This window comes from Chroicocephalus ridibundus, chromosome 4, assembly GCF_963924245.1.
Source record: "Chroicocephalus ridibundus chromosome 4, bChrRid1.1, whole genome shotgun sequence".
NCBI lineage: Eukaryota > Metazoa > Chordata > Aves > Charadriiformes > Laridae > Chroicocephalus > Chroicocephalus ridibundus.
Window position 1 is genome coordinate 81405299 of NC_086287.1, and position 22146 is coordinate 81427444.

The 22146-nt window shown below is 34.9% G+C and overlaps 1 long non-coding RNA gene across 1 annotated transcript in view; it reads left to right on the forward strand.

The window, feature by feature from the left end:
• The window catches only part of LOC134515190 (uncharacterized), a 98264-nt gene that overhangs the window by 6966 nt on the left and 69152 nt on the right, over positions 1-22146 (forward strand). The gene's annotated exons all lie outside the window — the stretch shown is intronic.

Sequence of the window (22146 nt, forward strand, 5' to 3'; positions counted from 1 at the left end):
ACTGGTTGTCTTTAAACAGATACTAAATACTAGGGATTTAAAGGCTGCCATATTTTTTTTTTTTTTCCTTCAAATTAAAGAGACTCAGGATGTCTAAATGACTCTCCTGCTAATCCCTTTATAATCCCTGGCAGTTTATGAAAACTGAGAATTAAGTATTATTGAACATGCACCATTACAAGAGCAATAAGTCATAAAGAAACATTTCTATCGATATACTTCAGCTATGGGGCAATTTGCATTAATCAAAATGCCACAGTATCAAAAAAAAAAAAAGGCAACAGAAACCTTTACCTTATACACGGTATAGTTTATCTTTGAGAATATTATAGGTGGCTACAAGTGCTCTTAATAGGTTTAAAAGAATTCCTAGGTGGCATATACAAAAATTAAACCAAAGTATTATTGTCAGAATATTGCAGATGTATTTTAGGGTATGCTTTAAACAAAGTATTGTCTTAAGGGATTGATACAATGCCTGTTTTTTGAAAGATTGTATTTTAGCTTCTTTGGTTTTACAACAACTTTTAACAACCTGTGCTACTCTTTTGTGCTGCACTTAATGTCTGTTTGCACATGCTTATTTTAAGTCAGATGCTTTGATATCTATCAGATTAGTAAATTAACGCTTAAAACATGCTTTGGATACAGAAAAATTGATAATATAAATATGTATATCCTTGAACGGAGCTGTGACCGCAGGGAGGGGTAGGTTTGGTAAGATTCTGTGCTTTTTGTAAATAGTGCTATTAAGTAATTTGTTCGTGGCTATTTGTGGAATTGAGCAGGCTAAAATGCTGACAATTGAGTCTGCTTTTATTTTTACTCTTTAGGCATGTTGACTCATTTTTAACTCATTTCAAGCCTAATTAGGTATGATAAGAACTGGTTTTGTGATACCATTTGCCTCCTGTTCTAAAAAGAAATCAAATTAGGTGGAGGGATAAGAATATTACCTCCAGTTTGCACACTTCTCACTTTAATGAATAAATGCACTCCGCAAACATGGGAAATAAAAATCATATAAAATAAAGACTTAATGATGAAACAGTGCAGGTTCTGTTGCAATTCAAATTGCTTCCTATTTGAGTTAGTTTATTTCAAAATTCAAACAAATAATGGTAAAATCTTCTTCTTTTCTTATATTCATCATAATTGTTCCTTACAATGCATATAAAATACAGCTGTGTTAATGTCCACAGGGAGAAATCAAGCACCCTGCTGTAGAAGTCAAAGGCAAAACTAGCCGATTTAAACAAAAATGCTCTCAGATTCCATACATTGTTGCTGTGAAGTGATAACATATCAAGAACATTGTGCAGGTACAATGTAAAGAGCATGACACAGTTCTTGTGGCAATGTTGCCTTTGCTAGGAGCAGCCAAGACAATTTATATGTAAACTAGAGTTGTAGTCAAACAGCAGCATTCCAGTTTTAGCTTTTCTGATGAAAGAAAGCTAGTTCCAATAAAATCTAAACCCCAGAGACTTTTGTTTACATTTTAGTGTGGTTTGACTAAACTTGTAGGCTGAAGCTATCAAATGATTTTCGTTTTAAGCATTCAAAAACTAAAGATAAAATTCTGTCACATGCTCAGAGAACAGGCGTACAAATAGATGTAAAGGCTTATTCGGTTCCTCCTAAAGCTAGTGGGAAGTTGATCAGACTATAGGATGACATAAGAGATCTTGCAAAATGCAGTAGCATTTTAGATGGAGGTAACTTTTTAAAGCCCTTGTGTGGTAAGATGTCTGACTACAACGGCACGTAGCATAAAAATGATTCATTGAGAACATGTAATTTGATATAGATATATTGAGAGATGCCATGTAAGAATGGTTTGGTAGTTCTGGGTCCTACATCATTGGACAGTGCTGTGCAGTCTTGTCACTGTAATTGTACAGTATAAAAAGCTGTATACAGTGTACAAAGAGATTCACTTAATCAGAAAGACTTTTAATTCATGATTACTGAAAAAGAAAATTAATGGTAAATTAATGAGGCTGCTTATATCAAACTGCATACTGATGGTCATTTTCAGTCTATGGTGCATAAACTGTAAATGGGAGAAGGCTGAGATTTCACAAAATTTTATTTAAAACTTTTTTGTTGCGTTTGTTAAGTCACTTCCTGTCCTTCCTGTCTGTATCTTAAATGGTTTTGACCAGAACTGTAGCTTTTGCTCATTGAAATTACACATATTTTTGAAAGTAATGTTTGAATATAAAATGTTCAATATTGAGAAGTGGCTTCCAATTAAAAAATTAGAAAATTAGAGGGAAAATTAACTATCCTTCTTGGCTGTTTTGGCTGTTTATTTTTTTCATTGATGCTCTCCATTCTCCCATTAAAAGCCCGTGGATTATTTGAGCTTTGCTTTTTTCTAATACTTATCCAAAGGTTTAGTGATTCAGTTAAGCTGTGTTGGGTTTTTTAATGATTAAAACCATTGGACATGAATAGTTTCTAATTTCGCATTTCTAGTAAAAGACGTTTAAATGTGCTAACAATAAACACTATGGCTAAATCATCAGCAGAATTGTTTGTAAAAGGTAATTTCCATTTCTTAAGACTATGTTAGTGTTCTGACATTTCTGTGCTACATTAAAAAAGTAAACCTTATTAACTTTCTCACAAGCAATTAATTATGAAAGCAGTGGGAGTAATAAGACTTGGTTTCCAATTCATGGTTGGATTCTCTTATCTAAAAAGGCAAATCGGCAAATGCTGATGAAAGGTTTTCCTGTGGTTGGGATGTTCATAACCCTTTCTCTGGTGTATAGTATGAGTTGGGTTCATATTGCAGCCTTTAATAAAACTTCTAAGAGTAACTACTTTTAAGATGCTGGTCCAGATATCTTTGATTGAGACTGGCAGATATGTTCAGAGATGTCAGCAGCACAGGCGAACAGGTGTGCATACATCGGCATACATACATGGAAAAATGCACATGCTCTCAGTATATGCTGATTTGCCTAGTTTACTTAATCTCAGGCTAAAGAAGAACTGAGAGACAGACACAAGGCAACAAGAAGTAATCTCACTAAGCAGTTGTCTGCCGCATGGAATGCTGACGTTCACATTCTAAATAAGGTAATATGCAAGTTTTAAATTAGGCTTCTCCTTAAATTAGGTTTCTGAAAGAGAGCTGTTCTGAGGTCACTGTGTGTATCTACTAATCTGAGAAACTTTCTCCAGAACTTCCTGCAAAAGCTTCCGTTTCAATAACTTGGGTTAGTGATGACAAAAATGTTCTCCATAGTCTTTAAAAGTGGATCCAAATGGATCCATTTGGACTAGGCAGGCACTTGTGACTGGGTTATTTAAAAAAGACACAAAAAGCACAAATCCAGTTCTTTATCTGAGTAAGCATATGATAAAGGAAAGGGCTGTAATTACTAATAAAAGGGCAGGTTTGCCATATGAATCAGGAGTCAGTTGGCAACATCTGTTCTCTCTTCAGGTGCTTACTTTATTTTTTTTTTTTAAAATCACATATCTTCATTCTTGATTTTTTGACACATGGTTTGTCTTCATCTCTCCGTTAACATTTCCCTCTTCACACATTAAATGTAATTTTGTGAATGTATTCTTGGAATTCTATCTGAGATGGCCTATTAAGCATTGTAATTAGTCATGACATCATTAATAAGTCTGAACAAGCCAATTACAATGCATCTGTGAACAGTAATTAGTTCTAGAAATGCACAGATATTGGAAACAGAATGTATTAAACATTTTACAAATTCATTCCTTTCTACGGGCACAAGGGAAGGAAGGGTTTTGTTTTACTGTTTGGAATTTGGTTTACTCTGGATTTCTCCTTCGCCAACAGACTTGGAGAAGGTTCGGATACGAATTCCATGGCCAAGTGTTGAGAAAAATTAAGGAACTTCAATCTAAATATTCTTAATCTCTTTTAAAGAGAAATTCTCTAAATTAAATTTGTAATAACTAATACTAATTAGGATGTAATGCAAACAGGAGTCTGTATTGTGTTAGTTGATCGAGACTGTATGTTATTTTTTCTTTTCTTTGCACTTATTTGTATTATTGGAAAAGTTGATAGCTTATTTTAAGATACTGCCTGCTTATTATTTTGATCCAACCGGATTCAGGAGAATTTCTCTCAAGTATCTTTATTGCTTGCTTATTATTATATTTCTGCATGCTACTTGCTAGTAAGAGAACATTGAAGTGAGCAATTGATACTGAAGTCATCGATGATGACAGCTGCAACAAAATTCAGATCACTTTTTCTTATTCCTAAGGCTTTTTTAAAATAGAACATACTTGTTTTCGGCTGATAGAAACTAGTCAATTATTGTCAGTCCTCTTTAGTAAATAACTACAAGGAAGCTTTTGAGTGTGATTTTTTTTTTTTTTTTTTTTTTTATGGTTGTGGTAGGTTTTTTGATTATGCAAATTGAAACACAATGAAGAGATCTGATTTCTGCAAGAGAAGCACTTGATCGAACTGAGTGCCTGTGGAAAGATGAGGTGTTATGTCAATGAGAAGTATTCATGAATTCACTTGGAACTGGGTGAAGATTTACTGTTAGGAAAAGCAGAAACAGAAATAGTCCACTCCCCTTTCCCCTTCAAAGAATACATTTCTGTTAGAGCTGCATCTTTTGCTTTAAACTTCTCAAAATAAAATAGAAAGTTTGGCTGCTTATTTGAAGACGCTATTTTAATTAGAAATTGAGCTAAATTCAGTTACAGATAATATGCTGTTCAAATATGTAAAGTAAGGTGACCTGAATGAAAGCTTTTAATCTCACTGAAAATAGGCTTTTTTCAGCTTAGTTAGCTTGAAATGAATTTTTCATAGTCTTCGTTTCATTTTTTTACTTTAAACTGGAAAATAAATGTTCTGTATAGTTCTTGCACCTGTTTCTGCTCCATATCTCAGTAAGGTGTGTAAACCTGGGTGTTCTTAAACATAATTGTAACCCTCCCACTCCGTACCTTATTCTATTTTTAATGTGTTCACTTAAACATCCATGAACCTAGAACCTAATGCAAGCTTTAGCATTTGGAGTTGAGAGTCTTGGTTAATATGTTAACAGAACTAGCTGATAAAACTTCTGCTAACAATTTTTGTAATGGTGCTAATGTTTCACTGTAAATCTTCAACTGAAGTAAAAGCTTCAACGCATTTATAATTCCTGCGTGCTATTTCATCAAATTTCATTCAAGAATTGTTCTTAGTTAAGAAAGTATCCTCTCTATTTGCAATGGGATTAATGTGTGTTAGGATTTCCTAAATTTGGCTTTAGAAGCATCAGAAATAATAAAAAAAATCTAGGATAAATATAATTTTATTTTCTTTAAACACCAAACAATCAAAGGCTTGGTCAACTAAGGAGTTTGAGGTATTAAGGGACATGTGTTTATCATTAAGGGATGTGTGTGGGTAGTTCAGTGACAGAAATGCTTGATGTTGATAGACGTTAAATTAGTTCTATACTTTATAATTCATGAAACTAGCAGAAGATCACAGTATGGAGAGAGAAGTATGTTGTCTTTCGGGAGGATGATGAGACTGATTCCTGTAGAGGATAAATAAACATATAGAGAGGCAGAAGTCACAGACTCACCATAGCTCTTTACAAAATACCAGTAGGTGCCCCCTAAAATCTACACAGTAAAATTTCTCACTGTGGAAATCTCCAAATCGTTGAATAACCTGCTATTCAAGAGCTGGGTTTTTATACTTTTACTATTATTAATACTTTCTAATTGCTATTGAGATTTGATGGTCTGCGCTAAATAATGACTCTAGGTTGTTGCATGTGGGATTTCTACCAGATTACGGGAGCTGGAAATGGAAAGGGGAGTGGGGGGTAGGTAGTGATTACTGAAATCAAATCTAAAGAGAGCTGAATAAAAAAGGCAATTGTGCAAGATAACATCCAATATACTTTTTACATAGAGGAACTAACTATGTTCATTTGTCATTTTTAAAGTGACATGAAGTTGTTCAGAAGCTTCTGAAAAGTGTGTATAGACGAGGTACTGTTCAGTCAGGGGTGCAAGGAAATTCTGGAACAATTCACTTAAAATATGTTGTTTAGAGCCTTACACCTAGTGTAAGAGTGCCTAGCGTAAAACGTGCTGTAGGAACATTGCAAGAAGACTGTATTTCGTAAAAATTGTAGTAATTAAGTTTAGAAGCTGGGTATTATGCATTTTTTACAAGGGAAACTTGCTTTTAATTTTTTTTTTTAAAGGAGAAAAAAAAAAAGGATCAGAGGTGAAAACGGGCAATGTAAGGCACTTAAAACCACCCATTCCATTCCATTTATTTATTTATTTATTTTAAACTCCTCTGCACCTCATAGTCTTTTTGGTATGTGGGAGAAGAGAAACCAAACTAAATATAACATTAATTGTAATAGTATTAAATTAATTTAGTTTAACATAATTAAAACATTTTGATTGAACATAATAGAAATTTCATAGAGAAGGTAAAGATTTTAGGTTTTTAAAATGTTTTTTAATCCTCAAAATATTAATTGAACATGAGAAAAATTTCTCCTGACTTCAATAACCAAGTAATTAATTTTTAATGAATCATGAATCATGTCTCTCTTCCCCAATCTAGAAAGGTTATATGCATAGCTATTTCTCTTTATTAGAAAATAAATATAGTTTTTGGATTTTCTAATTTTTTAATGGAAGATATTTGTCAAGGTGGGGATATAACTCTAATGTGACCTACTGTAAACTGTAGTTTGATTTAAGCAAGTAGATCTGTAGTGTAATTGCTTTCATAATTAACTGACGATTTCCATTCAAATAATACAGCAGAGTAACTCATGGGATTTTGCTGGATCTTGCAGCCCCTCTTATACAGCTGAATTTGCTTCTGGAGTTTGTCTTGCTAAATGTTTTCAAGTTTGGCATTAACTAGTGCCTTAGAAACTTTCTGGAGCAACCTGCCATGCCTTTCATTTTAACAGGCCTAAATAATTGGAAAGTTTATAGAAAAGGGCACAGTTAGCCTGTACTTAAAAATTCTTGATATTAAGCTATGACTCCTTGAAAATGAAGCGTGCTTTGGATTCTTTTACCACCTGCTGGTGTGAGGATTTATTTGAATAACTAAGCTGTCCAAATTTTCAGTAGGATTTTTGGTGTGCTAAATTTTGCAATATGCATGAAGAATAATTTATTAAATCCACAGAAATCTTTTGGATGCCTTCATGCAATTCAAGCTTTATTTAGAATTTCTAGTTTCTCTCTTGAATCTTAATATACTTCAGTCCAGTATACAGTGCTGTATATTCTGTGAAACTGAATTTAACTCTTTTACTTTACTTTAAATGAACGATGAACTTGCTTTATGGTGCACTCAGATTGAGTGAATCACATTGATGGTGTGACTGCGTAGTGCAGCGGTCTCCAAACCTTTTGATCGTGTAAAATCAGCAAAAACGTTTTTCAGCATGCACCTCCAATGATATGTATTTTTATTTATAAATTATATACTTGTACTACAGTACTATTATGCACATTATAAAGCATACACAAAAATAGAAATTTTAAAAGGATGAGATAAAGATGAAATGAACAATATTTTTAGATAACTTTATTATATTTATTTTAAACTAATTTTAATTTTTATTAACTAATATTTTTAATGGAAGTGAAAGAGTTATTAAATACATTTTTAGTGAGAGCAATGTGATTGAATATGCTTCATTATTTTTTAAAATCTTGATTTAACATTTTGTGATGCAGTTATTCAAAGATCTGGTTCTAAATTCGGTTTATTTTTATACTTGCTTTTAATGTCTGTGATAGCTGAAAAAGATCCCTCACAAACATAAATAGAGCTAAATGGAAGAAGTGCCTCTTTGGCTGTGCTTACTAAATAGTAATACTAGTTTTTTGACTCCCATCCACCAATTATGCAAAGGTTTTTATTGAAGTTTGGCTAGTAAATGTCTAACTTCCCTGATGGGAATCAGTTTTTTTTTTTTCAAAACCCAATTGGAAGGTGTTGCATTTTCATATTTTTAACCAGTGGGCTAAAAAACAACTGAAACTTTTCACTTGGAAGATTTTGAACAGGCTAGAAAATGCTGTTTCCAAGTTTATGTGTACAGCTAAGAGTTTTTATAGGTGACGCTTTATGTGATTTGGTTGTCGAAAATGATGTGATGATTGAAACACTTCCAAACATCCATTTCCAAAGTGCTCTCTCCATAGCACAAGTTTCTTTTGAAAAACAGTTACTCTCTCACTAATTCATAAAATGTCACCTTTACCTTGAAGGGACAGATTGAGTTTATTTTTTCAAAAATATCTTTCAGCTAGCATACCTCTGACAGCCACTTCTCATCGCAGAAAAGATGACCAAATGTGGAACACTTGTCTTTTTGTAAAAGAAAAAATGTGTAGAATCTTTAATTTTGACAACTCTTTTAAGCTCTTTGCCATGAGATAACCAGTAAACATCCTTGTGATACGAAAGATTTTCATGGCTGCTCTCCATTTGTTTACAAAGTGTTGTGAAGATTGTAATATTTAATAGTCTTGTTTTTATAAAATTAACCATGGTATCCTAAATCCCTTTCTCCACTTTTGGCCCCAATTTCTTTACTGCAATATCTTTCCTATGAAGAATGTGGAGAATAAATGTCATGCGTGATGCTATCTCTGTAACCTTACCAGAGAATCGATCTTTTTATTCAAGTCAAAGCAGCTGCTTCATGAGTGGTTACACTTACGCTGTTTTTCCATAAAACATTGTTTTTTATTAAATGGCATTGTTTTGAGTGTGCTTTAAAATTCTGTTTCAACTTTCATTGTCAGTTCTCACCAGGAACAACACTCCCTTTATCCACCTGTTCAGTTCTTACTTTCCCCTCTCTTATTGCTGATCCCTGGCTTTTCATAGTCCACTGTCTCCATGTGCTTCTCTGAAGTCATTCAGATGTTACATGCAGACCAGAATCCCTTTGAAGTTGTTGCATTTTGGTAAAAAAAAAAAATAAAAATGATGAGGGAATAGGGAAAAAAGCTCAGGCATTTCTAACTGGGCTTTAACAAATAGCAAGTTTGTACTGTAATGCGTTGTGGTTGAGAAATGAAAAAACAGAGGAAGGTAATTGATAAAATCAAACTTAAGATGGCAACAGAAATGGTAGCTAGAAGAATACTTTAATTATATTTGACTACTGCTCTAACTTTGTTTTTAAAATATTACATTTTAACTTCCATTTCTTGCATGATTAATCCTATTCCTGATTAATTTGAAACACTATGTCTGTGCTACTCCCATGTATTACTCCTGGAGGGATAACGTGCTTCAGGGACAAATGTTAACTGAATGTGCTGCATTATCTTTTCTTGGCATAACAAACAAAGAGGAAAAATCATTTATTTCCAGCTTCAGAAAGCAGCCTTAGGGGATCACACTGGCAGTGCTTTGAGTTCAATTAAATGATTGTGGTAGCTTTTCCTTATTTTTACCAGCAGACAGGAGTGATGACACTCTTATTCCATTAGCGGACTTGGAAACATAAAACTTCTATGGAATCCATTCAAGCTGAAACAGCAATCCTCTTTATCGTCTGTGCAACACAAAGTCTTGTTCTCCCACCGCTCTATTCCTTATTCCAGAAAATGAATATGTTGATGGACTAACTGAACAATTACAGATAGTTCTAGACTTTGATGACCTAAGATAGTCTGACATTAGAGATGCAGTGATATATTTGAATGAGATTTTTAGTGAGCTGAGTACTGCTACAGGAACACCATATAGATCAAAGGTATTAAATTATTCTGCTGCTTTACATCCCTGGGAGTGTGTCTGATGAGTGATAACAGAGATGCGTATAAAGGTCCTGTGCAAGAGAAAAGAGGAAAAATGTGCAAGGAAGTTGGCTTTTAAAAGAGATCAGGAGACAAGTGAAATGCTATTAGGATCCAATTATTACTCCATGTTAGTATGTGCTTTTCTGTGTATATTATATAAAAATATGATCACTGTGAATTGATATGGGTGGAATTTCCAGTAATGTTTTACAGAGGAGTGCCTTAAAAAGGTTTATATGCAGCAGAAAAGGCACAACCGTGGTTTCTAGGCGGAATATTTTGTTATAAAAATTCCTTCTTTTTTCATAATTGCTAAGTGAATAACTGTTTTTTCTGCTGTTTGGTCTTTCTGTGTTTCCATGCAAACCTGTAGATAAAGTTTGTTTTTCAAAATTTATTTGACTATTTAAGGACAGTAAGTGCATCTCTTGTACCGTGTCTACTGTATAGTATCTACTGTCTATAGTTGAGTTGGTTTTAGGCTTAAGTACAATTCTGATAAATGCTGATAACTACTTAGAGCTGTATCTTGCTGGGCTGTCTAATTTAGCTGCTACGTAGTTATCTTACTTGGAATGGCTATTAATGGCAAAATAGAATCATCTTTCCCTCCTATCATCTTTAAATTTACCATTTATTTCGGAGAAATAATGTTTGGTGCTGTTTTAGGGGAAAAAAGTTGTCTTTATCCTTATCTGAGAGTATTTCCCCCTGCATACAAGTAGATGTACTTGACCGTTGGCCGTGTACCTAACTGACTTTCAGCTGCATGAGTGCTGTCACAGTTCAGATGAGTTGTTGGGTCCTTTTCATGAAACGTATATTTTGAATGAATGAAGCTAATCTGGAAACAGTTTGGAAAATTTAGGCAAATAATGATTACAGTGTGCAAATAAATTGGGTTATTATGTGCAACTGGCCAATGTGCACATGGAGCTGTGGTCATCAGAATTGTAAATTAGACACTTAATTGAACATATAATAAGAGAATATGTAGGTATGGTATATTATTTTTAGCTGTGGATTTTAAAGCGTATTAAAAGGGAAGGTGAAGTAGTTTAAAAAGAGCAGTAGAATCCCCGTTTTTACATAAAAGAAACTCTTCTCTGTAGAAAACTTCAAAAATTAAAATTTCTGTTGAAAATCACGTTGCATCTAAGAAAATGACCTGGTCTTCAGTAAATCCTTTGTCTTGGATGGTACATAAGTGCATTCATTCACTATACCAGTATGCCTACACAGTTGCACAAATGCAGAGTAAACCTTTTGCTGTACTGCATCTCATACTGTGAACCTTCCGTAGCTGTAAATTGGCTTTCTGATCTTTATGACGCAATCTTATTGTTGACGTTTTGAAATTGTGCAATTTTTCTGGACTTTGCCATTATCCAGACTCATCTATCATTTGCATTCTTTAAAGAAAGAATTTTCTTTGGCCCTGGTAGTTCCTCATGCTATTTTCTGAAGTCATACATGGTAGCGTCAGGGAGCTTTGTATCTATAAGCATGTAAGAATTGATACCACTATAAGTATTATAGCCTGAGCCCCCCTTTTGCTTTGCTACAGCTCCTTGCAGGCAGAAGCTAAGAAAAGGTCTATGTTTTTTTTTCCCCAGACTTTCTAGCCATACTCCTCCTGTGACCATCAAGTATCTATTCTGATCAAAAGTGCTTTAAGGTTTTGTATAATTTTGTATGATGTAGACATGGGCATGATCGAAGACAGACATAGGACACGTTTTGAGGGTTAGAAAAGTCAATGTACTCTTGGAATAAAGGAGATTTACTTTTATTATCATTAGGTGCAAGATATAAGAAATCCAGCATTCTAAAGAACTTCAGAATATTTAAAACATTGACATCTCCATACTGTTGGAGGCAGAAAGGTACAATGGGGCCATTTTCTTTCCAGTGGTGTCATTAGCAATTTTGATTTGTTAGGAGCAGGCTGGGTTTCTGATGAATATAAAAGTACTTAGAATTTGCTCATTGGTCTGCCAACATAGCCTTCCCTTCGTTTGCTGCTGAACTATGCATAATGCACAGCAGAATTAATTTGAAATGATGCATGAAAGGAACCTGTGCATGAAAATCATATATGCATTAAAAGAACAGATTCAAGACAGTTAATAATTTATAATGTGAAAAAATCCAGATCAGTAAGCTCCTGTTGTACCACAAACCTGCGACCAGGTCACAATCTCTTTCAAGAGGCATTGTGAATTATGTCCATGTGAATTAAACAACTGGATAAGACCACAGTGGTTTAATAGTCAGCAATTCCAAACTGCACTACTACTGACAACTTTTAGTCTTTCAGTTACTGTTCACATACAGCCATACAAATTAGGATGGTTTAAAAAAAGATGCTGACGTACTAATTTAACTAAATACAACAACCTGGTTATAATTTCCACAAGCCCATTAAAGAACTCCAAAAAAGAAGGTATTTGCAAGATTTTTACAAAATGGAACAGCTGGACTAGAGTGTATTTTGCCAGGGAGATGAACTTGCCAAATTAACACATTTTGAGTCTCTTTCCATCATCCGTTAGTCATTCAATATTAGAGTGAAAGGTTCATGTGATTTTTCACTACAGGTGAAGGTCAGTTGAAGACTTCAAGCATTGCCAGTCTGTCCTGAGGAGAGGTGGTTCTTGCCTGTTTTAACTGGATAGCAGATGGCATTTTTAGGGGTACAACTTAATACACAAGAAGACAATTTATTTTGCCTGTTTTTACCTTGTTGGTAGCCATGCTTACTTCTGCCATGTTTCAGATGAGTACAAGCTATGTTCTGCCCTGTCCATATTTCTTTTTACTAAGAGATTCCTTTCCACTCTGAGTATGTACTCAGTTTTTATTGTCAGTGCATGTTGGGCCTTTTAAGAGTGCAAACTAAACCAAAGATGTTTGCCCTGCATCACTAGTGAACAGTTGGTACACAGCAATACATTATGTCCATGAAGACAGTTAATTTCACTTCATTATATCGCTGCTGTGAGGTGTCATGTTGGTTAACTAAGCAAAAAATTTAACAGTTTCAGCTGGCTTAAATTTAAAGGAATACTTCTCTGCAAATAAGACATTTGCTGACTGAGAGTTCGTTCTTACTGATCTTGTTGCAAAATACAGAAGTAACATATAAGGCATGTGACCTGTGAATTCATTTTTTATGCAAAAGCTGTTGTTTATTATAGGTTGTGGTTAGTGGTTGGGGCTTCTGTTATTTTCTTTATTATTTTTCTATGTGTTTGTTCATTTTTTCCCCTCAAATGCTATATTTAACATTCAAATGTAAATGCTGTTAAATTGGAGAGATACTTCTAATATTTCCATGCTATTTTGTTCAGTCAAGTTTACAAGTTTACACCCTTGTACTGTTGACTGTTGCTGAGAGAGAATTCACACAGGGGAGGTGCAGGTTTTTTCTTTGAACTTCAGTTTAGAATGAGATACCTCATTTATTTTCCTAGAAGAGAAAGCTACAGCTTCTTCAGGTCCAGTCGAATTGATCACATCCAGTAATCGAAGAGAGCTATTGAGTTATGCTGCAGTCCTTGTTCTGTTCTGAATTACAGATGGCACATTTTGTAGCTGAATTCTAATCTTATAAAAAAAGGAAAGAAAAAAGATTAAGAACACTTGTGCGCAGAGCCCTTTTAGTTTGCTGTGACGAATGATTCAATTGGTCATTTTCAATAATGACAGCATGCATGAAAAAGTAAAGTATTTTAAGATCACTTATGGTGAATTATATAAGTAATAGCTATTGAGCTATTAATCAAGCCGGAATTGTTAGAAGTCACTGAAGCAGTATCTCCAGGATGGTCTTCTGTCTCCTACTATTTTTATGTGCATTGTGAAAAATGGGATTTTTGCAACAATGATTGATTGAAGTTGCTCAGTTTTGGTTATGAGTCATGGGTTTTCCCCCCCCTTATGTTCAGGTAAGAAATCTAAGTCAGTTTCCCCAGCAGAGGACACTGTGCTTCTGCAGTTGTCTTTGTAGTTTTTTATTTTGTCAAAGACCCATGGAAATAAATCAAGAAAGATATGATTTTGTACTTGGTATTCTGTATGGACACCATGACTGACATTGCAATTACAGGTTTTTGCATTGTTTATGCTTCTCCAAAGCGTATCTGAGTGCTCTGAACCACTGTCTGAAAAGATTTGTGCTGGGTTTTATTACAGTATATAATTGTATTTACCCGTTAAGGCCTCCAAGTGTATTTGTGCTTTTCATAGATCTAACACTGTTTGTCTTATTTGTAATTAAATAAGGGATTAAATGAATAAGCTCCAAATCATTTTTGTAAAGAATGTGATTTAGCATTTCGGATGTTTTTGAGCATCTACATGAAAGTATCCCATGCTGTACTTCTCTGTGTTTCTTTACTTGGTGTTCAAGGGCATGGCTCGATATCCCCTTTCTCTCATTATTTAAATAAAATACATTTCTTCCAAAGCAAAACTGTACCAGTGATATAATAATATGCACATATATATTATTACTAGCTCCTTGATACTGGCCCCCTTGATCTATAAAATCATACAGAGATGCATATATTCCACCAGTATATTTTATTGGATGACACTTGGATTACAAAGTACCAAGAACAGGAGACTGTTTTGAAACAACGTAGGCTATATTTTTTCAGTGAAGTGAATTAATCTTTCTCCATTGATTTCATGGGAGATTAGATACTTTACATCAGCTGAGTATCTATACGTTAACTTAAAGCTTTCATAAAGTGCTAATAGTATTATTTTAAGAAAATACTGGTAAGGCATAGAACAGTCTATTGAGTAGTATTGTTAAAACATGACAGATGGGATAGAGAAATAATTCATCTAAAAATGCTGCTTGTCAATTTTGTTCTTTCTTTGCAAAATTTCTGTAACACTTACAAAGAGGCAATTAAGATTTCATAATCACAAATGTTTGGAACTGCTCATTGCAGTCACAGGATAATTTAAGATAACCAATTAGAATTATAACATAGGAATATATGATGAGCTGTTCGTTTGCAAGACAAATATAAAACTACAAATTGTGTCCATGGAGTACCTTGAAGTATGTTCACAAATTAGATCCATATAACTAGGTTTCTAAGAAAAAAATGTGCACGGCAAAAAACTTAGGCATTTATTTATGTAGTTTATGGCTTGCTGTTATTTATAAATCCTGTCATTCAGTGTATAATTTGTGTATTTCAAAATGATTTAGTAGTGAAGACAAACATCATTTATGGCCCCCACTAAATACATGGAGAAATAGAGTTCTAAAATGAATTGTCCAAGGAAGTTTCTACGTCAGGTCAACAGCAGAATGAGAGAACTTCGGATTCCACTTTTAAAATAAAGGGAGAGTTGAAGCATTCTTCCCTTAAATTGTCAAAGTTTGGGGTTTTTTTTACCTCCCGTCTCCCCACCCCCCACCCCCACCCCAAATAATCCATAATATCAAACTATTTATAAAAAATTTATGTAGCCTTGCTCAAATGAGACAGCGGTGAACATAGAATACTGAAAAAATGACATCATCAGTAAGGACATCAAAACAGCAGGCCAGTGGTGGGATCAGATATTAAAAATTATCCAAACGCAAACTTAATTTTATGCCCCAAAATTGTAATGTGATTTCTTTTTGTCAAGAGAAAGAAATGCTCAGATGAAAAAACAGGATCTTCAAAAATCTGTCTCAAATCCAAATAAATGTGCATATTTAATTAAGTTTTACTTAAAAATGTAAAGCTTTTTGTACTAGTCTCATAGTCTGTATTATATAATCCTGATTACAAGTATAATTCTGGGAAGTTTAGAACCTTAAATTGCACTTTAACATGGCGGGGTGTGTGTGTGGGGGGTGGGAAGTCTAAACATGCATGTTTGGAAAATAACAGTTGGGATTTGTGAAAATTTTAATTATGTACACCTCTATATCCCTGCCTGGATTCTGTACCCCTCAAATCACTGGATTCCATATTCTTTCAGGATTTGTGATAAACTGTGTGGGTGCCCAGACTAGCGAAAGGATCAGTTGTTCCCATGCTCTTAGTATAATATTTTTTGAAACAAAACTTCTGTTACCTGTTGACTAAACAACCTTATGTACAAGAGACGGGTTTTCCCAGCTCAGCAATCTCACAGGCTTTCATGGGTGATTTACTAAGAGAAGCTGATTTAGGTGACAGAATGGAGGGTCTTGATACATTACATAGTGTATTATTCTACTTTTGGTTTTGGCTGGAGTGGTAACCATTGAAAGTTATGAAGCAGAGTATCGAGGTCTCTTACTTCCAGTGAACTACAGCACTTAAGCAGTCACCAGGGTTGACTATCCAGAATGTGGGAGACAATGCCATTTTTTTTTTTTTTTTTTTCCTTTTCCAGACAGTAGAATTACTCGTGGCTAAATAGTTCCTTGTTACCCTTTCTGCAACTGGTTAATGGATTTTGACCTTCCGTGTCCTGTGCCTTAAAAAAAATAAAAAACCAATTCGGTCTGCTTAGATACTGAATTGGCTCTCAGCACAGTCAGTGATGTGTTTTAAACAGATTAGAGTTCTTTAACGAAAACTTATAAGAAGCTTCAGTTTGCAATGGATAGAGGTTTTATTAGAATTTTGGATAGTTCTCATATGAGCAAAATAAAGATAGAAACCTTTCACGGAGTGCACTTTCAAAATGGCTTGCTTTTCAAATGGCCGCCTAGGAGCGGGCGTCTTAATAAAAGCCAGTGCAACACAGCAAATTTTTCCAACATATTGAGAGGTGACTGAAGGCACTAATAAAAACTTTTACAATAATGTCTAGGTACTTTAATTTCCACTGATTTTGAGGTGGAATGAAATACATAAGTGGTTTTAAAAGTCGTGTTTGACAGGATTTTATGACCCTTAGGCACTGGTGTTAAGTTCTTAGACAGTCTCTGGTTCTGTTTTTCTGATGGCTTAACTTTCAGTTGCTGAATGTTGTTATAATTTTAGCCTCCTTGGCCAGCTAGAGGGCTGGCTAAGTAGTGCACTGCTAGGGTTCAGACTAGGAACTGAGAATGATGGAGCTAGAATCTTTGACATGCTGCACACAAGCCCAATGTGTTCTGCTTCTTTAAAAGCAAAATGACACCCCCAGCCCCAAATTACTCTTTATGTTTAGGTGCCCGGTAGACTATAAGACAATTTTCTCTCAATTTATGTGGCTTTGTGCTTGTGTACAAAGGAATACACAACCATACTATCTTTCAGCTGGTTTACCAGTTTAACTTACTGCAGAAATGTCAGGGGGCAGAAGGACACGCTTTATAATGGAAAGAAACAGTCAATGGAGGGAGAATTAGGGAGAGTGGCAGTTAAGAATGCTTTAATTTATCCCTTCTTCTCTATGATCCTGCATGCTGTGGAGACAGTAAGGGAAGGATGGACGTTGTCTTTTCTTCCAAGGACCAGGACCTTTTGTGTCAAAGCTATACAGCATCACTCTTTTCACGGCTTGTGCTGTCTCTGAATTTGCCACGTAGCCTGCAAATATCAGCCAAGCAAAGGAAATTCTTGTGTATGAGCTACTTGTTTTAAGCTGGAAGTTTACTGTAACTTATGAGTGGGTACGATTTAGTCACATTTTAGGGCACATCCTAGGTAGATTGGATCTAAGGAAGGAACAGTTCAAATAGGTACCAAAGAATACCACAAGTAGGTATAATACTTAAAAGTAGTGATTGTCTGGTCAAATTTGGTGTGCAAGATAATGTACATGTTTTGAGTTCAGCCAGTTTCTAAGGATAACTACACCATATAGTATCATATGTACTATATTAGGAATAAGATAAACATAAAACTTGACTTCAGACAATATCCCCCGAAGTAGAAATAATTTTAATTTTTCAATATTGACCTATATTTTTAACAAAGTCTGTCTATTACAGTATTGTTAGAAATTAGTTGTTATTGCCCACCTAATGTTGTTACTGAAATTCATAAGTGTATTAATCATTTACCTGGGTAATTGATTGCTGATGCTGCTAAGGGAAATACATGATTTTTCCAGCTATTTTTTTTTGTAGTAAATTATTTTTGAAGGGTGGTCACTCAGATCTGAGATATAGCTGATTTGCTTTAATTTGAGTTCCACTTTGGGAGTAAAACATTAGTATTCTGTGCAGTTATTCTCTGTGTTTTGGTTGATTGGTTTTAGATTAGTCATTTAATGAGAATGGAGTGTGTTTGGAGAGCTGTAATGCTGCTGTCAGTTTATAAAGGCTGTGCAGTTGTGGAATGAAACCAGTTTGTGAGTTCTTTTAACAGGAATGGTATTGCTACAAGCACAATTTCTTCAGATTAAAAAAAATTAGTTGAACATCAAATAAAAATACGCTATTATGCCCACCTAGCTATTGATGCATGGTTCTTCATCTAAACATCATAGAATCACGAATCATACCAGGTTAGAAGGGACCTCAAGGATCATCTGGTCCAATCTTTCTTGGCAAAAGCACAATCTAGACAAGATGGCCCAGCACCCTGTCCAGACAAATCTTAAAAGTGTCCAACATTGGGGAATCCACCACTTCCCTGAGGAGGTTATTCCAATTGCTCATTGTTCTCATTGTGAAAAATTTTCCTCTTGGGTCCAATTGGAATCTCTCCTGGAGTAACTTGTACCCATTACCCCTTGTCTTTTTCATGTGACTCCTTGTGAAAACAGAGTCTCCATCTTTATAGCCACCCTTTAGATACTGGAATGTGGTGATAAGGTCTCCCCTCAGCCGCTTTTTCTGAAGGCTGAACAAACCCAATTATCTTAGCCTTTCCTCACATGGCAGGCTTTCCAGGCCTTTGATCATCTTTTTGGCCCTTCTCTGGACCCTCTCTGTCCTGTCAACATCTTTTTTGTATAGTGGGGACCAGAACTGAACACAGTATTCCAGGTGTGGCCTGACAGGCGCTGAGTAGAGTGGGAAAATGACTTCTTTATCTCTGCTGGTGATGCTCTTGTTGATGCAACCCAGCATCCTGTTTGGCTTTCCTTGCAGCTGCAGCACACTGTTCACTCACGTTGAGCTTGATGTCCACAAGGACCACCAGGTCCCTTTCCACAGACCTGCTCCCCAGCCGGGTAGATCCCAGTTGGTGCTGCACTCCTGGATTATGTTTTCTCATGTGCAAGACTTTACACTTGAAATTCAACAAGGAGTTAGCCCACTCTTCCGACCTATCCAGGTCTTCCTGCAGGGTGGCTCTCCCTTCCGAAGTGTCCACAATATATTAGCTGCTTCCAAAAAAAACCAAAACCCAGCCAAACAACAAAACCCTTAAAGAACCCCTAGGTAACTTGAAAAAATTTGACTGTGCTTGTGAGGAAGTTATGGGGCTGATGTCATAAACCTGTGGTGAAACAAAAGTAACTTTTTTTTTTTTTCTTTTTTCTCCCCTTCAAGTCAAGAGCTCACTTATGGTGTAAGAATGTCATGAACGGGTGTATGTGCGGAGATCTTTTCCATGCTTTTTTGGCTGTTTCTGTGTGTTAAATCTAAGTTATATTTAAGTATGGTAGAAGGAAAGTTGCATGAATGCTGTGACTGTCTAAATTAGCACACATAGATACTTAAATAATCAGGTCTTGACGTAATGTTTTCTGGAGAAATTGCTGGTTTAAGTTCTCTGCCCTTAATTAATGGCATTATTTAAGTGAGGATTTAAGATCATGACGACAGCTACTTAAGTATACTATATTTGCAACAGGATTCATGGCCTACATGTGGCTCAGCTGTTGGCCTGAATGCTTTACTCTGCCATCAGAAGGGGCAGATAGAATGGTGGTTGCCAGTTGATCATAGACTCTGCTGAGTCGTGGCATTGCATTAGCCAAGGAGGACATGCATAGTCGGGGGAAGTCAGGAAGATGGAAAACATACAAAGATAATTTAGCAGCATCCTTTGTTACATGTGTGGGAAGTTTGATTCAATTATAGAAAGGTTCCCACATAAGAACTACCTTTTCTGTGAAATCTCCATTGTCATCAGTATGGCACTCCTTCACTGAAATGAAATATTTAGAGATGGATTCTTTTGTACTTGTATTTGTCCATTGGAAAGCAATATGTATGTTTTTTCCATGTGTTATCTGCAATGTAATTACAAAACAGGTGCAATTTTTACAATGAAGGGAGTGGTTTTAGAATTGTTGATATGACCATGAAATTCTCATGTAAAACAAAAATCAGTGAAATTTTGTATTTTCAGAGGAATTAATAATTTTAAACGTTATTGGATAAATACTGGAGAAGATTTACTATACCTTTATAATGGAAGGAGACACAATTCAGGCATGTTTCTTTTCTGCACGCTAATAGTGGTGCACTTTAGTTTGCCTCTGGAGAGGTAATTTCTGTACTGGAAATAATGATCCAGCTTCTCTGTCTATTCAGTGTTGGTATTTGTGTCAGCTGTGATCTTAACTGGTCCCTGAGAGTTGGTACTCTGTTTAAAACTTGCTACTTTTCTTTGAAGAAGAAGAAAAGAAAAAATAACTATAAGCCTGTACCTCTTGACAAACCTGACCAATCATATCCCTTACATAGTTAGGGACTGAAATCTGATAACATCAGAAAGTCTTTGTTAGGTGAAAGAGAGGTTAAATACACAATCCTCTGTAATCTGAATGTTTAAATCCTGTGGTAAGTTGAACTCAGTGGGACAATTTATGCATGGAAGAGCTTGTGTAATGATTACAGGACCGGGCCGTTGTTTTGTGAGAGCTATGAATCATGTATTTTGTATTCTTTCTTTCCCTTAAATTTAATTTTTCACTTGTAGCTCTATTTGGACCCAAAATTCAAAGGAAAAGGCAAAAGCAGAATTTTGAATGAAAAAAATGCCCTGGGTTAATAACACACAAGACTAAAATGTGAAATATTTGTGGATATTAAATGCTCACCTAACATTTTCAGTATGTGGTAGTAAAGCTACTTAAAATGTCTGAATTAAACTTAACCATGATAAATTGTGTTGAAGAATTGTATTTTTTTGTATGTTTTTCCAAGAAACCTTACCTGAAGAAATTATATTGTTTTGATTTACTTTGCCCTCACAATTACACAGTTGGAAGAACTTGTTATTTTAGAAGTCAAATGAATGAGTTGCAAAACAGTGAACTAGATCGACTATACACAATGTATTCTTAATACACAGAATTAGGCAAATTGTAAATGAAATCTTAGACTACTATTGATCTGTGTAGCTGACCTACTTCTACTAGATAATTTATTTTCACTTTTTCTTAAAACTCACTCACAAATTCTAATCATTACTTAGATGCGAGAATATATTTGTTCTGCAGGAAAGCTAAATAAATAGATAAAGCTATCCTTATGACAAAAACTAAGTTTAAAAATATTTTGTGAATTAAATGAATTGCATCAAGTAAATAAAATGTATTCTGCCCGTTTAGTATAGATGTTCTGTCACCAAGATAAATGGACTAGCTATTATAAGTATCCGTGTGGCTGAAATGCATAACAACATAATTACTTTGCCAGCAAAATGCTAACCTGCTTTAATCATTCTGTTCGCAGAATAATGTAAAGTGATTTAGTGGGTAGAATGAATCCACTTACAAATTGTTTTATGGTCATAATGCAGTCCCTTTGTAGAATGTAAATTGATGATGATAATTTTATGGGCAAATGATTTTTCAATTAAAACGTCTATTCACAGACAAAATGGGAATGTTACAAGCTGTTCTAAATACCAGTATGTCAGGGTGAAGGCGTACAGGGCTGTCACATGTATCAACCAGAGCCTCAGCTGAAAGAACTGCTATGGTAAAAATGTGATTTATTTTAGTCAAGTTTGTAATTTCCTGCCATTACAAGTGAAAAGTACCTTTATTTAGTCCCGTTGCTGTAATAACCAGCCTAAGGATTTACCATATAAACAGTATCAACTAACATTTCTCATGCCCTGTTAAACTAACTCTTTTATCTATTAATAACTTATGTTTTATTAATTTTTTTCAGCCAACTATACCCTGTTATCTTTATTACAATAATTTCAATGTCTATGAGGATCAGAATAAATCACTGCAGCACAGTGATCTTCAATTTTAAAATTGTGATAAGAAAAGAAACTATATTGCCCAGCCTAACCCGAGTAACTCCTTTTCAGCATAGGAGGGCGCTCTTTGATTATTGCTATGTTGTTATTGTAGTCTAAGCTGTTTATATAGCGCCTGTGTCATTTTACTAAGTAAAAATGACTTCAGCCATTGATAACTTCTGCTACTGCTTTTTGTCTTTCTTAGTGGTAG